Source organism: Dasypus novemcinctus, chromosome 16, assembly GCF_030445035.2.
Source record: "Dasypus novemcinctus isolate mDasNov1 chromosome 16, mDasNov1.1.hap2, whole genome shotgun sequence".
Classification (NCBI taxonomy): Eukaryota; Metazoa; Chordata; class Mammalia; order Cingulata; family Dasypodidae; genus Dasypus; species Dasypus novemcinctus.
The window spans coordinates 22642633-22658621 of record NC_080688.1 but is presented as its reverse complement, the minus strand read 5'-3'; the positions used below and the strand labels follow the sequence as shown (position 1 = coordinate 22658621).

General features: G+C 35.7%; 1 protein-coding gene across 19 annotated transcripts in view; it reads right to left on the bottom strand.

Moving 5' to 3' along the window:
- Positions 1-15989, bottom strand: part of LOC101429205 (zinc finger protein 596-like) — a 134197-nt gene that overhangs the window by 52413 nt on the left and 65795 nt on the right. For 5 of the 19 annotated variants that reach the window (XM_058277333.1, XM_071208432.1, XM_058277344.1 and 2 more), the window contains one exon: positions 9895-10007. The exons of 3 other annotated variants lie outside the window; for them this stretch is intronic. The gene's annotated coding sequence lies outside the window, so the exon portion shown is untranslated. Of the gene's footprint in view, positions 1-4086; positions 4358-9894; positions 10008-15989 lie in introns of all 19 variants that reach the window. 11 more of the 19 variants (XM_071208429.1, XM_071208434.1, XM_058277331.1 and 8 more) reach the window with 4 other exon arrangements.

Genomic DNA, 15989 nt, shown 5'->3' with positions numbered 1-15989 from the left:
GGAGCACCGGTTCTCCAGGCGTGGGGGACGCGCGGTTGGGGAAAAACCACGGAGACCGCTTGAGCGCAAGAACAGGTCTGCTTTATTACGGAAGTACACTTAGCTATATAGGGTTGGGTAGAGGGAGGGGCGTGATGAAGGGAGGGTTGGCTAAGGGGCGGCTGTGGACAGGCTGAAGCTGATGGATAGACCTGAGGTAAGCAGTTACTGGGGAAGAGGGCAGATTGTGGGTTGGCAATATGGGCGGGACTGGCGGGAAGGACGGCGGGGGCTGGAAGGGGAGGAGGGGTGGAGAAAGGCGGCAACATGCAATATATTTAATGGAATTCTGATTGGGATTGCAGTGAATCTGTAAGTCACTTTGGATAAAATGACATCATAACAATAATCAGTTTTCCAGTCTATATGCATGGAACACTTTCCATTTATTTAGGTTTCTTTGATTTTTTTAAGCAATATCTTGTATTTTTCTATGTACAAATTGATTAGATTTACTCCCAGATATTTGCTTCTTTTGGTTGCTACCATAAATGGAATTATTTTCTTGATATCTGCTTCTGATTGTTCACTGTTTGTGTATAGAAATACTACTGAGTTTTGGATTTGGATCTTCTATCCTGCCACACTACAGAATTCATTTATTAACTCCAGGTATTTTGTCATGGAATTTTCTGGATTTTCTGTATATAGCATCATGTCATCTGAAAATTGAAAAATTTTACTTCTTCCTTTCCAATATGGACATTTTTTATTTTTTTAATTTTCTTGCCTAATTCTCCTGGCACAAATTTCTAGTACAATGTTGAATAGCACTGGTGAGAGTGGGCATCCTTTTCTTGATCCTGATAGTAGAGGGAAAGCTTTCAGTTTATCAACATTGGTAAGATGTTAGTTGTGGTAGTTTCACGTATGCTCCTTACCATGTTTAGGATATTTCCTTCTATTCCTAGATTCCTAAGCATTTTTATCTAGAAGGGGTGCTGGGTTATGCCAAATATCTTTTCTGCATGAATTATTTCCTTCATTCTGTTAATGTGTTGTATTGCAAGAACTGATGTTTTTATGTTGAACCACCCTTGGATACCTGCAACAAATCCTACTTGGTCATAATGTATAATTCTTTCATTGTGCATTAGATTTGGTTTGCTTATATTTTTGTGGAGAAATTTTGCAACTATATTGAGAAGAGATATTGTTCTGTAACTTTTTTTTACCATAATCGGCTTATCAGGCCTTGGCATAAGGGTGATATTGGCCTCTTAGAATGAATTCAGGAGTTTCAGCTCCTCTTTAATTTTTTAGAACACTTTCAGCAGGACTGGTGTTAATTCTTCTTTAAATGTTTGTTAAAATTTTCCTGTGAAGCCAAGTGGTCCTAGGCTTTTCTTTGTTGAGAGGTTTTTGATAACTGGTTCAATCCTTCTACTAGTTATTGTTTTTTTAATTCTCCTGTATTTTGGAGTCAGTGTAAGGAGTTTGTGTGTTTATAGTAATACTTTGTCCATTTCATCTAGGCTCACTTCTTTGGGGGTGTACAGTTAATCACAGTAACACTTATTGTCCTTTTTTAGTGAACTCAGTAATAATGGCACTCTTTCTAGGTTTTGTCAATATGTCTTCTCCTTTTTTCTGCATCAGTCTAGCTGAAATTACCTCTATCTTTTGAAGGAAACAATTTATGCTTGTGTTCGTTTTCTATTTTTGTTTTTTTCTATTGTGTATTTTATTTATCTCTTTTCTAATCTTTGTTTTCCTTCAATCTGTTCACAATGGGGTTAAGTTTCTCTTCTTTATCTAGTTCTTTCAATGTTGAAGTATCTTACTATAAATCTGCTTTTTTAATATAAACATATAGAGTGACAAATTTCCTTTCCAACACTGCCCTTGTTGCATCATACAAATTGTAAAATGTTTGTTTTCAAATTCATTCATATCCAGATATTTTCTAACTTCCCTTGTGATTCTTTCTTTAATGCATTGGTTGCTTAAAAAGTGCAAAGTTTTGTTTTCCCATATTTTTAATTTTCTAATTCTCCTTATGTTATTGCTTTCTAGCTTCATTTCACTACGGTTGTAGATAAATTGCATAACTTAGATAAATTTTAATTAATTGAGATTTGTTTTGTGACCCAACATAAGATCAATTCCATAGAATGAGCTATGTATACTTCAGAAGAATGTGTATTCTGTTGTGGAGTGAACTGTTCTACACATCTCTTAGGTCTAGTTTGTTTAGGGTATATTATTCAAGTCTAGTATTTCCTGATTGATCTGTCCAGATATTCTATCCATTACTGAAAGTGGTATATTAAGGTCTTCTATTATTAATATAGAACCAATGAATTTCTTCCTGTCTGTCAGTATTTGCTTCATATATTTTGGGGCTTGGCTTTTAGGCAGATCTATATCTTTTGCTTCTGTTTTTGTTTTGGGGACATATGTTTTTAATAGCTACAGCTTCTTGTTGAATTGATACTTTATCAGTATTTACTGGCCCACTTTGTCCCTTTTACAGTTTTTAACTTAAAGTCTGTTTTATCTGATATTAGTCTATCTATACTAGCTCTAATTTGGAGAGTAAGTTCATGGCATTTTCCCCCATCTTTTCACTTTCAAGCTGCATATGTCTTTGAATAAAGGGTGAATTTTTTTAAAGAGAGCATAATACAGTTGGGTCATGTGTTCTCTCCATTATACCAATTTCTGCATTTGCTTAGAGATTGTAATCCATTAACATTTTTTAAATGTATTTTTAAAGACATTTTAGAATAGAGAAAATTTACATCAAAAAGATAGGGGATTCCCAGATACCCCACCTCTTCTTATTCTCATATTTTTCCCCATTAATAATATCTTACATGAGTGTGGAATATTTGTTATAATTGTGAAAAAATATTGAAGTATGGCTACTAACCATGGTTTATAGTTTACATTATGGTTTACAATTTGCACCATTCAATTTTGTAGGTTTTGACGAAATGTATAATGGCCATATCCATCACTGCAAAATCAAAAAGAACAATTCCAATGCCCTAAAAATGCCCTATATGATACTTGGGAAAAGGTTTATTAAAATTTTTCTCCACATAAGCATTATTAAATTTCCAATACCCCTTCCTAGAATTAGCTGTGCTGTAAAACAAGATCAGATGGCATCACATGGCACACTGTAGCTCACTAAATCAATGACATCCCCCTTAGGACTGAAGGCTGGATATACCTGAGGGGTCAGCAAAAATGGGATTTATAAAAAGCCTGAACTTAGGAGCCTGCACATGAAGATCTAACTCTGAGATGTGAATGACTAACTACTGAAAGTGGTATATCAAAAATAAGGCTGAAGTGCTGGAAGAAAAACAAAATTAAGGAGTGTATCCTGTTCCTCATAACAAGAAATCCTGCATCTTTGCTAATCCGGCAAAACTGCCACATAGCCTTCACTTGCTGTATTTTTCTGTTTTTTCTTTCCTTGCATATAAAAATCACTACTCACATTCTCATAGAGAACTGGTTGTGGGAAGATTCCCTCAGGTCCTTGCTTGTGCACTCAAAATAAATCACCTTCTCACTGAGAGACATGGTTCTCCTTTGTTGCACTGGATCAAGCAGGCCCTTCTACTAGAAAGAGCCATGCTTATAGTATCAATCTGGCCAAGTCAGTCAGGATCCATGCTGCTCTGGGACTCCCTGATCTGTGTAGTATCAGCTGCAGAGTTTCTCCAGACCCCTTGGCTCCATGCCTAACAGTTGCCTGGGATTTACCTGGAGAACCTGGGCTGGAGATTCCGTGTGAGGTTTCTGCACACTATGTTGGGTATGCACGGTAACCTCCTGAATCATGGTAAACGTTACGGCTTGCTGCAGAACATCTCAAGTAGCAACCTCAGCCCAAAGGCAAGGTTGCCAACCCTGCATTACCCCATCCCTGCCACGGATATTTGGTATCTTCCCAAGGTTTGTGGAGGACAGCAAACCCTACTCCTTGCCATTCATGAACACAGGTCAAAAGTTCCTGGTGTACTCCTTGTATTTTACTGAGACATTATTGCTCTGGAGCCCATATCTTAACCCAAACAAAATGCTTACCTTATAATGTTTCAACTGGGTGTCCTCCCCAGGCTTATTTGAGTTCTTGTAGGGATCCAGCTCTGGAACAGTATCTTCTAGAGCAGAAAACACAGAGTTCTGAGAGGCCCCTTCTTTCAAGCATTCAACTTCTTGTCTAGCCTATCGAAAATCATCCAAGAAAGATATGGGACTCTCTTCTCTCCCAGAAAAACAGCTTGAAGACTGGGAATAATTGCTGATGATGCTGAGAGGGCTGCCAAAGAGCACCATCTTCTGGCTCACCAAGGAACTGCACATTAGGAAATTAAAGTAAATAAAAGAGATGCTTTTTCTCTGGCCTTTACAGCTTCCCTCCCCTAAGTCCAAGAAGAGCATCTGCAACTCAAAATTTGGTTGAGGGACCAGTTTTGAAAAACTAATATGGGCAATCTTAGAGAACCAGGACAGGTTGAACCAAGAATCAAAGAACAGCAGTAACACACTGCCTCCTGTCACTAAAACCTGACAAAAGAAACAGAATTTGAGCATCTGAGTAAAGTCAACACCCTAATCAGATATCTGGGCATCAGAAAAAAACTACAAGCCATACTGAGGAAATGGAAGACATGGCTCAAGAAAAGGAATAAATCAAAGCTCCAGGAGAGACACAGGATTAAAGACAACAACTCAAAGAGAGATGCATGCAAATTCCAAAATCAAATTAATGAGTTGAAAGACAATATGGCTAAAGAGATATACAACATCAAGAAGACATTGAGCGAGTACAAAGAAGAATTTGAATCCTGATTATAAAAGTAGCAGAGGTCATCGGAATGAAAGACATGATAGGTGAGATCAAAAATACATTACAGGTATACAACAGCAGGACTCAAATTAATAGGAGAAAATGACAAGTAATATTGAAGACAGAAAAGAACAGAGAGATAAAAGAATAGAAAAACTTGAGCAGGCCTGAGGATGTTGAATCATAACATGAAACACAACACCATGCGTATCATAGGAGTTCCAGAGGAAAAGAAGGGAAGAGGGGGCAGAAAGAGTATTTGAAGAAGTAATAGCCGAAAACTTCCCAACTCTTATGAAAGAAATGAACTTACATGTTCAAGAAGTGTAGCATACCCCAATCAGAATAAATGAAAACAGACCTATACCCAAGACACATACTACCCAAAATGTCAAATGTTAAATATAAAGAAAAAATTCAAAGAGTAGCAAGGGAGAAAAAAATCATCACATTCAAGGGACATGTGGATTTCTCATCAGAAACCATGGAGGCAAGAAGAAAGTGGTATGATAATTAGGAGAATGAAAGATAAAAACTGACAGCTGAGCATTCTGTATTTAACACAATAGTCCTTCAAATGTGAAGGTGACTTGAAAATACTCACAATCAAACAGAAACTAAAAGAGTGTGTAAAAAAGTATCCACCTTTGCAGAAAATAATAAAGAAAGTCTTAAATACTGAAAGAAAAAGATAGGAGAGTCGAGGAGTAGAGTATACAAGAAAGAATAGGAGAAAGGATAACCAAAAGAATAAAAAGACAAAAAAATAGATATAACATATGAAAACAAAGAATAAAATACTGAAAGAAAATAATGAATTTATAATAATATTGAAAGTGAATCGATTAAACTCGCCAATCAAGAGATACAGGCTAGGGAAGTGGATTTGGCCCAACTGATAGAGCATCCGTCCACCATATGGGAGGTCCAGGGTTCAATCCCAGGGTCTCCTGAAACCATGTGGTGAGCTGGCCCATGTGCAGAGCTGACAGGCGCAAGGTCTGCCGTGTCACGCAGGAGTGTCCCCCACGTAGGGGAGCCCCACATGCAAGGAGTGCACCCGGCAAGGAAAGCCACCCCGCGCAAAAAAAAGCACAGCATGCCCAGGAGTGGCACAGCACACATGGAGAGCTGATGCACCACAATGATGCAACAAAAAGAGAGAGATTACTGGTGCCACTGACAAGAATGCAAGCAGACACAGAAGAACGCATAGTGAATTGACAATTGGCACAGAGAGCAGACAACTGGGGCAGGGGGGGAAGGGGAGAGAAATAAATAAAAAATAAATCTTTAAAAAAATAAAAAAGAAATACAGGCTTACAGAATCAGTAAAAAAACACATGAGCTATCCATATGCTGCTTTATAAGAGACTCAGAAGGTCACTATATATTAATGAAAGGGACAATCATCAGGAAGAAATAAGAGTCATATATATCTCTACATCTAACAAGGGTGCCCCAAAATACATGAGGCAAATTCTGGCAAAAATGGAGGTAGAAACCGACAACTCTATAACAATAGTTGGTGACTTCAACACACCAATCACAGTATTAAATAGAACAACTAGACAGAAGATCAACAAAAAAACAGAGAACAAGAATAACATGATAACCAAGTTAGACCTAAGAGAAATACAGAACATTGCACCCACTCATGGGGTTATACATTCTTTTTAATGGCTCCTGGATCTTTCACCAGGGAAGACCAAATAAGTCACAATGCAAGTATCAATAAATATAAAAAGAATAAAATTATACAAATTCACTTCTCAGATAATGGAAAGAAACTGGAAATCAATAATAGACAAAAAAGAGGTAAATCCACATGTGAAGTCTGAACTACACATGCCTAAATAATCACTGGAGAAAATTTAAGTAAAATCAGTAAATATATTGAGATGAATGAAAACAAGAACACAAGTTATCAAAACTAATGGGATACAGCAAAGGCAGTTCTGAGAGGAAAATTTATACCCCTGAACACCTATATTAAAAAAAGAGAGAGACCTAAAATAAAAAAGCTACTTGAAGAACTAGAGAAAGTAGAAAAAGAACAGCAAGACACTCCCAAAGAAAGAAGGAAAGAAATTATTGTTATTAGACAAGAAATAAATGAAAGAGAAAAAAGAAAAACAATAGAGAAAATCAACAACATCAAAAGCTGGAACTTTGAGAAGATCTATCAAATACCTAGCTAGAATAACAAAGAAAAAAAGAGAGAAGGTGCAAATAAATAAAATCAGAAATGAAAGGAGTGAAGTTATGAACAACCCCATAGAAATAATAGGATCAATAAGAGGATACTATGAGAAACTGTATGTCAACAAGCCAGACAACCTAGATGAAATGGACAAATTCCTAGAAATAAGCACAACCTACACTGATGCAACAAATAATAGAAGAACTTACCAAACCAATCACATTTAAAGAGATTGAATCAGTCATCAAAAATCCTCCAACTAAGAAAATACTGGACCAGATGACTTCACATGTGAATTCCAACAAATACTTTGAAAAAAAATGACACCATCCTGTTTAAACTCTTTCAAAATTTTGAAGAGGAGGGAAAATTACCCAACACATTTTATGAAGCCAACATTATCCTAATACCAAAGACAGATAAAGACACTACAAGAAAAGAAAATTACAGAACAATGTCTCGAATGAACATAGATGCAAAAATTCTAAACAAAATACTTGCAAATAGAATCTAACAGCTTAACAAAAGTCTTATATATCAAGACAAAGTGGGATTTAGTCGTGGTATGCAAGACCGTTTCAGCACTAACAACATAATTAATGTAATACATCACATTGAAAAACTGAAAGAATAAAACCACATGATCATCTCAATCAATGCAGAAAAGGTATTCAGCAAAATCAACCATCCTTTCTTGACAAAAACACTTCAAAAGATAGGAGTAGAAGGAAAATTCCTCAATATGATAAAAGGCATATATGGAAAATCCACAACCAACATCATGCTCAATGGGGAAAGGTTGAAAACTTTCCCTTTAAGATCAGAAAAAAGACAAAGAAGCCCAAAGTCACCATTTTTATTCAACATTATGCTAGAAGTTCCAGCTAGAGCAACTAGCAAGAAAGAAAAGCAAAACACAGACATATAGGAAAAGAAGTAAAACTCTCTCTATTTGCAGATGACATGATCCTATATTTAGAAAATTCCCAAATATCTACAACAAAGCTACTTCAGCTAAAGAACGAGTTCAGCGAAGTAGCAGGATACAAGCTAAACACGCAAAAATCAGTAATGTTCTTGCACACTAGTACTGAACAATCTGAGGAGGAAATCATGGGAAAAATTCCATTTTAAATGACAACAAAATGACTCAGGTACCTAGGAATTAAATCAACCACAGAAGGACGGAAACTATGTGCAGAAAACTAAAAAACAATGCTAAAAGAAACTTTAAAAGACCTACGCAAATGGAAAGATATTCCATGTTTATGGACTAGAAGAAAAAATATCTTGAAGATATCAATCTTACCAAAACTGATTTATAGATTTAATACAACCAATCAAAATAATAACAGCCTTCTTTACAGAATTAGAAAAGGCAATTTCCAAATTCATTTGGAAGAGAAAGTGCACCCAAAATGCCAAAAGCATTCTAAAACAGAAGAGACATGGGAGGAATTTCTCTGTATGACCTTGAAACATATTTCAAAGTTATGGGGTTAAAACAGCATCATACTTGCATAAAAATAAACATATCTATCAGTGGACGAGAATTGAGAGTTAGTTCAGAAATAAGCCCTCATCCCTATGGCCAAATGGATTTTGACAAAGCTACTAATCTCATGTTAAAAGGACAAAAGAAATCTTCCAAAAATGGTGCTGGGAGACCTGGATATCTATAACGAAAAGAATGAAAGAGGACCCCAATCTCACTCCCTGTACAATAACCGACTCAAAATGAATCAAAGACCTAAATATAAAAGCCAGGACCATAAAACTAATGGAAAAAAATGTAGGGAAACATCTTCAGACATTGTAGTAGGTGGTGGTTTCTTGGACCTTACACCCAAAGCATATGCAATAAAGGAAAAATAGATAAAGGGGACTTCCTCAAAATTAAACATTTCTGCACATCACAGGACTTTGTCAAAAGGGTGAAAAGGTGGTAAACTCAATGGGAGAAAATATTGGAAAATCACATGTCTGATAAAGGTTTAATAACCAGGATATAAAAAGAGATGTTACACTCAACAATAAAAAGACAAATGATCCAATTAAAAAATGGCAAAATACTTGAATACACATTTGTCCAGAGAAGAAATACAAAAGGAAAAAAACACATGAAAAAATGCTCAACACTAAACACACAAAGGGTAGCTGGCAGAGGAGGAAAAAAATGTCATCTAATGGGTCCCTCATCTCAGCTGCTAGACATTTTCTTCGGGCTCTTAATAAAATTAGTAATGTATATTTTTTCAAGGCATCATGGTTAATGCACAACTCTAAGAAAATTTGAACATAAGCTACCTCAATACATTTGTGATTTTTTTTTACAAAACAAATCTAATTGCAAAATAGTATTAACATTTACCATCCCATTCTTAGGCCATTCTTCACCATCAGCCAATATATTCTGTTGCTGAATAGTATTACAAAAGAAAATCCTTTTCTTTAAGGGATCCCCTCCAATTTTTGACCTACTGTCTAAAACATACCTCAAAGGAGAACCAGGCAGCACATTCTAGAGTTTCCCATGGCTAGGCAACACCAATAGAAAGCACAAACACAGAACATCAAGTATAGGAGCTCTCAAAATCAATACATTCCTGATTTCAAAGATAAAATTGTGAAATCAACAGGGGAGCCCCAAATCTAAGATCAGAGATAATGGGACTCAAACCCATTAGGTCTGTATTCATGACCTCAGATGTACTCAAATTTCAGCACTCTTCTCTGCATGAACGGACCAACAAAACCAATTCAGATGTCCCCTCAGCATGAGCAGACTGATCAAGTTAAAGCAAGAACAGATCAGAAGAGAAGAATTTGACACATTTACCTAACATATGTGAAGACTCAGCTTCAGAATCACCTTTGCAGAATGGATGGAGCTCAAGTGGTTGAGTGCCTGTTTTCCAGGGACAAGGTCCTAGTTTCAAGCCCTGGTACCTCCTGAAACAAAGGGGAAAAAAAAGAGTCACCTTAAAACAAAGCACCTAGTGTTCACCCATGGTAGAAATTTTGCCCAGAACCTCCAGCCTTGGTCCTCCAGGGACATCACTGGGCAGCTGCTAGACACAGAGCTGAACATTCTGGGGAAGCCCCATGGCTGAGGAGATCCAGATCAAGACTGCCTGAGAGACAGGGCACATCCCTAGAACAACATGGCTCCTGCTTCTCACCAAAACCTGCTACCACAAGCATGGCTATGTCCAATAGATGAGCAGGCATGATCTGGCATTACAAAAGAGAAACAAGTCTAGATATGAAGGTGATTTATTGTGACATTTACTAGCAAGGAACTGGGGTAATGTTCCTAAAACTAATTCAAAGTGAGAAAGGGGACAAAGGTTTTTATAGGAATAATAGAAGTAGAGGACCAAGTGATGCCTGCCATGTGGATAATGACTCTAGAATGTTTTTACAGGGTCACATGAGAGGAATGTGAGCGAAGTTCATAATCCTGTGTTATCTCCTGTATGCAAAACTCTTTATTAATGTCTCATTTCATGAACTTTTGTCCCAGGGAAGTTACAGATATCTAGGGCTGTAAGGTGCTCCTGGCACCATTCTGTATTTTTGCTGAGATGCCATTTTATTAGTGGCATTCTGGAAGTAGAACTGGGGAGGGCTCATTATGGTCCTCCTAGTAACTAAGAACAAAGAGTAAATTACTTAGATTAGTTTAATTGAGGGGTGGATGTAGCTTAGTGGTTGAGCACCTCCTCCCCCTGTATGAATTCCTGGGTTCAACTCCCCATACTCCTAGAAAAGTTAAGTTAATAGAAAACCAGTTCAGCTAGATCAGGTAAAGGTTTTTGAATCTTTCAGGGCTGCTAAAAAAAAAAAAGCAATTTTAAGACAAAAAATAAAAAGAAAACAAATTTTGAATAAGTGGATTTTCCAACTATCAAATTCAGCCAGTGTATACCCATGAAAGAAATCTTGCCTGTAACCTGCAGCCCCAATCCTCCAGGGAAATTCCCAGGCAGTTGATAGGCATGGAACTCAGGGATCTCAGAAAAGCCCATGACTGATGAGGCATAGATCTGGCTGCTCTGGAGGGCTGAGTCCCAGGGTAGCACGGCTCCTACTGGCACACTCAAAATTGTTATTTTAAGTATGGCTATTTCCAACAGAGGGTCTGCTCGATCCAGTGCTACAAAAGAGTACCAGGACTCTCAGTGAAAGGTGATTTTTGTGAGTGCACAAGCAAGGAATTGGAGGAATATTCCCCAAACTAGAATGTTAAATTGGAGTTTTATATGCAGGGAAAGAAATACAAGGGAAAAAAAAATTGAAGGCAATGTGGCACAGTTTTGCCAGATTAGCAAAGATGCAGGATTTCTTTAAGGGTCTTGTAATGAGGAAGAGAATATACTCCTTAATTTTGTTTTTCCTTCAGTACATCAGCTTTTTCCTTGTGGTTAATTAATCACAATTCAGAGTTAGATCTTGATGTGTAGGCTCCTAAATTCAGGGCTTACATAATTCCCCTTTCTGCTGATCACTCTGGCATGTCTAGCCTTTGGTCCTTAAGTGGGAAGTCACTGACTTTAGTGAGCTACCTATTGCCATCTGGCCTGATTTTACAATGAGATATCGTCTTTCTCCTGTCAGTGGAACTGAGAAGTTCTGACTAATGTCTTAAATACAAAATGCTAAAAAGCTACTGAGGAAATATTAATGGACAGCCAGGTCAGCTACTTCTAGGAAGGGGTATTAGAGATTTTATAGCTGCTTATGTGGCAAAAATCCTTAATATACAATTTCCACACTCTGAGGGACATTGTGCCGATTATAGGTTCAAATAAAAGGGGTAAAAGAATCTTGTGTAGGGATGTTGTCATCAAATATTCCAAGGTAAGGCTCACCAGTTGGGTCCTGATATCATGGAGTTGTGTGCCTTGCCTATAGTGTCTAGATTTCTCTAGAGCCATCTTTTCTGCCGTTTTCTTATTTAGTCTTTGTGAACGTTATATCCTTGTTTGATCCTCAATTCTTCAATTAATGCGTACTTATTAACGTGTGTTCTTTATATTGTACCATTTTGGATCCCTTCTCATTTCTATCTGAATATGCTTAATATATATTTTCCTTGTGCTTAAAATTCGGTTAAAACATAATATCCTAAAATATATAACAATCATTTAATATTTTATTATTATAATTATTTTTATTAACAATTTTCTTTCCCAAAAGCTCTTTCTGAGCCCGAGGTTTCTTACTCTTACCCTCACAATGAGAACTATGGAGTCTGAGCCATAAGATAATTTATCAATTTAGAAAAATGTTCATGCAATTTGAACAGAATTATACAGAAATATTTTAGTAAAGAATATATCATGCCAATCACAGAAAAGGAAAAGGATATAGTTAACAATTTTCCAAATTTTCTAAATAGTATCAAACATCTCCATATTGATGACTGATTCCTAGAATAATTATAGCAAGTACAAAAATCTCATATGATGAATTGAATAAAGAACAACTTTTATGAGTAAATTTCCATCTTCAATACCAGAATTGGAACTGTTATTAAAACAGCTAAAACAGATGTTGCAATTTAAGCAATGTAACAAAATATTCTTCATAAATTAGATAAGAGGGATGAAAAGGAATTTGATAATATGGAAAAGGGAAACTTGAAATAATCTAATGTGCCCCAATAGAGCGTGGTTCAAAAATATTCTTTTTATACTTGCCTACAAAACTGTCTTCCTGTTGAAAATTATATTGTCATATACTAATTCTTTGAGTTGGGCATTGTCCTAGTATGAAACCCAAACAAAGGCATCCAACTACAGACAATTATCCCTCATGAACACAGTTGCCAAAATCCTCAACAGAATACTACCAAAACAAATCTAGCAAAATGTTAATAGGATTACACAACATGACCAAGTAGGATACAACTTAAGAATGCAAGGGATGTGTCAACATATATAGAAATTGACCAATGTAATATTCCATATTAGTAGACTGAAAAAGGAGAGCATATCATTTGATTCTGAAAAAGCATTTGATATAACCCAAAATCATGTCATGATAAAAACAATCAATGAGCTAGAAATGGAAGGAAACTTCCTCAAGATGATAAAGAGGATTTAGGAAAAATCTATAGCTAGAATCATCAACAATGGTTCTGAAAGTCTGATACTTTCCTTATAGGATCAGAAAAAAGACAACCTTTGAATTCTTCTCAAATATTTGTACAATTCAATTCTAAATAAAATGGCAATAAAATTATGCCCTGCACTGTTCTGTATGATACTATGTTTACATAATTTACCCTTACTAAAACAAGTATAAAATTGGCTTCAAAATTCTTTCAGATAATTACTAACATTTTATCTTGTTCTGCAGAATACTATGTAGCCTCTATCCGACCAATTCCACCCTCTATTATTTATCCCAGCAAACTGTTGAATTTTTGTCACATCATTAGGCCTGCTGAAATGCCCATATTTACTCATCTTCCATTTATTTTAATTTCCAGATATATTTAAGAGCATTCCTGGCTTTTATCTATAGAGAACCAGTGTGACAGTATCCCTAATTAATCTCCAGGGCCACGAATCTTTTCTAGTACACATAATGCAACCAAAAGAAATTATGAACAAAAAAATGAATTAATCTTCATAATTTCTATTCTCAATAGCCTTACATATCCAACATCACTCGAGAATTATAATTTTGAACTTACCTGGTAAAACCAATAAAGATGAACAATGTCCAAAAGAATAAAATACAAATTACATTTATTATCTGTGTAGTCAAGGTATGACCCCTGGAATATAGTCATAAAGTAGACTGTTTTAAAAGCGTATGTAAAAATAGAGGTTATAATAAACTGGACAAGGCAGGACTTTGGGAAAGAGGAAAGTGCTGCTTTTTTTTTTTGGAACCTAAGAACCTAGTTGACCTCACCTATTCTTCCAATTTTGGGGTTCGGGCAAGTTTTCCAAACAATAGAGGTGAGCAGGCAATTTTGTAAGTCTTGTCTATATTCAGACTATTTTTCATACCAAAGAAATAGCTTTCATTTTATTGTATCAACTTTTTCCTCACCATTCTCACTTTCTATTTTTGACTATTTGTGTCCTTTATTGAACTTTTATTTAAATCTACTTCATTACTTTTAATTGCATTGTCTAAGATTGTGGGTCTTTTCTGTTCAATACTGTAAGCAATAGACATACATGACTATTAAAGTTAAGTTAGTAAAATTTAATTAACACTAAAAATTCAGTGCTTTAATAGCACTAATCAAATTTCAAGAGCCCAGTAAATATACAGTGGCTTTTCTAACAAAATGTGGAGATACAGAATGCTATCTTCATTGCAGAAAGAACTGTTAGGAATGTTTATCTGCAACTTAGATATTTCTTCTATTTTTTCCATTTATAAATGATTTATTTTTTACTTCTTTATTAATTTCCTTCTATATCTGCAACCTAATAATATTTAATTTTACTTCTTTAACTTTTTGAGATAGGTGCTTTTAATTTTTAATTATTTATTTTAATTTATATAAATATTTTACACACTACAAGACCAATATTTATCTCAAGAATATTGGTTTAGATTTATGAATCTTGTGATTTTATGAAATTTATTCAACTATTATTGTTTATCTTTATGTGCCAAGATTATATAGAAGATTTTTCTGCCTTAATTCACAGCTAATAGATTATTTTTCCATTTTTGTGATAATTTTCTCATTTTATTTCCTTTTTAATAGGGTATGTTGATTATCTCTTTCCAATTTTTGAAGTTTTCCTGCAACCTATAGTTTGAAACATTCGTATGGTAGATCCACGAATCTTGAGAGGCAAAAGGTTTTCAGGGAGCAGTACTTTAATAATATATATTTCGTTGAATAATTGTGGAAATTATTCAAATTTCTTTTGATAATTTTTATTGTTAAAACACGAAGAGATACAAGCCTATGAGATGATAGATAAGGTACACAGGCCTGAGATGGAGTCCCCCATGCTAAGTCCATGTCAGCAAACCAAAGCTTATCTAAGACCAGTGACTCTAAGTGCTCCTATTCCAGAACCTGAATCCTGGAACAACCAATCATAACTCAATAGATCTTTTTCTTCTGTAGTTTAGTTCCTCTACGTCAAGGCTAAGCCAAGTAAGGAAAACTATCCTGTATCAATCAATAAGTTTATTTTCTTAAAGAATACCTTATTCTGCCTACAGAAGCCTGCTTGCTCTCACTCTTCTGAGCTCCCTTCCATATTATGGGTTATATGTTATCCAACACATGAATGGCTTAAAAAAGATGTGAGATCCAAAAAATTAATTTCCCTTGGATTTGTTCAGTTTTTTGGCACTTTTGTCTATAAAGACAGGATCAAAAGGTGACTGCTGATGGCTAGAAACAAGAAGAAAGACAGACAAAAGTGCCTGCTGAACATTTTGTGTTTTATTTTTGTTCTCCCCCACTATCTCCAAGGTTCATGGATCAGTTCTTCTCACACCTGAGCAGCATTATTTTTGTTTTTGAGCTCTCTGATCTCAATAGCTCTCAGTCCAATGGTTAGTGAGTTAATCTCATTGATGAGAAAGTTCAAATTTTGAACCTGGGTCCCTAGCCTTTTCATTTCTTCTATTGCTGGTTTCCTTGCCATTGTACAAGTTACGAAGTGAAATGACGAAGATGGGATCCCCATCTTTATCCCAAAATTTTTATTCTCTATACTCTGGCATTCTGTCATATTACATGTTTAAAATTTATGGGGCTGGAAGCTGTACCAAATCTAACAAAATGGCAAAATCTCACCAAAGACAAACTGGAATTTCCATACCCATTTTGGGGAATGTCCAGTTACACAAAATTACCTATCACTCTAGAAAAGGATCTTCCAAACTAAACAACTGAATGGACTGCCTATTTAATTAGCACTCAGAATTCACTAG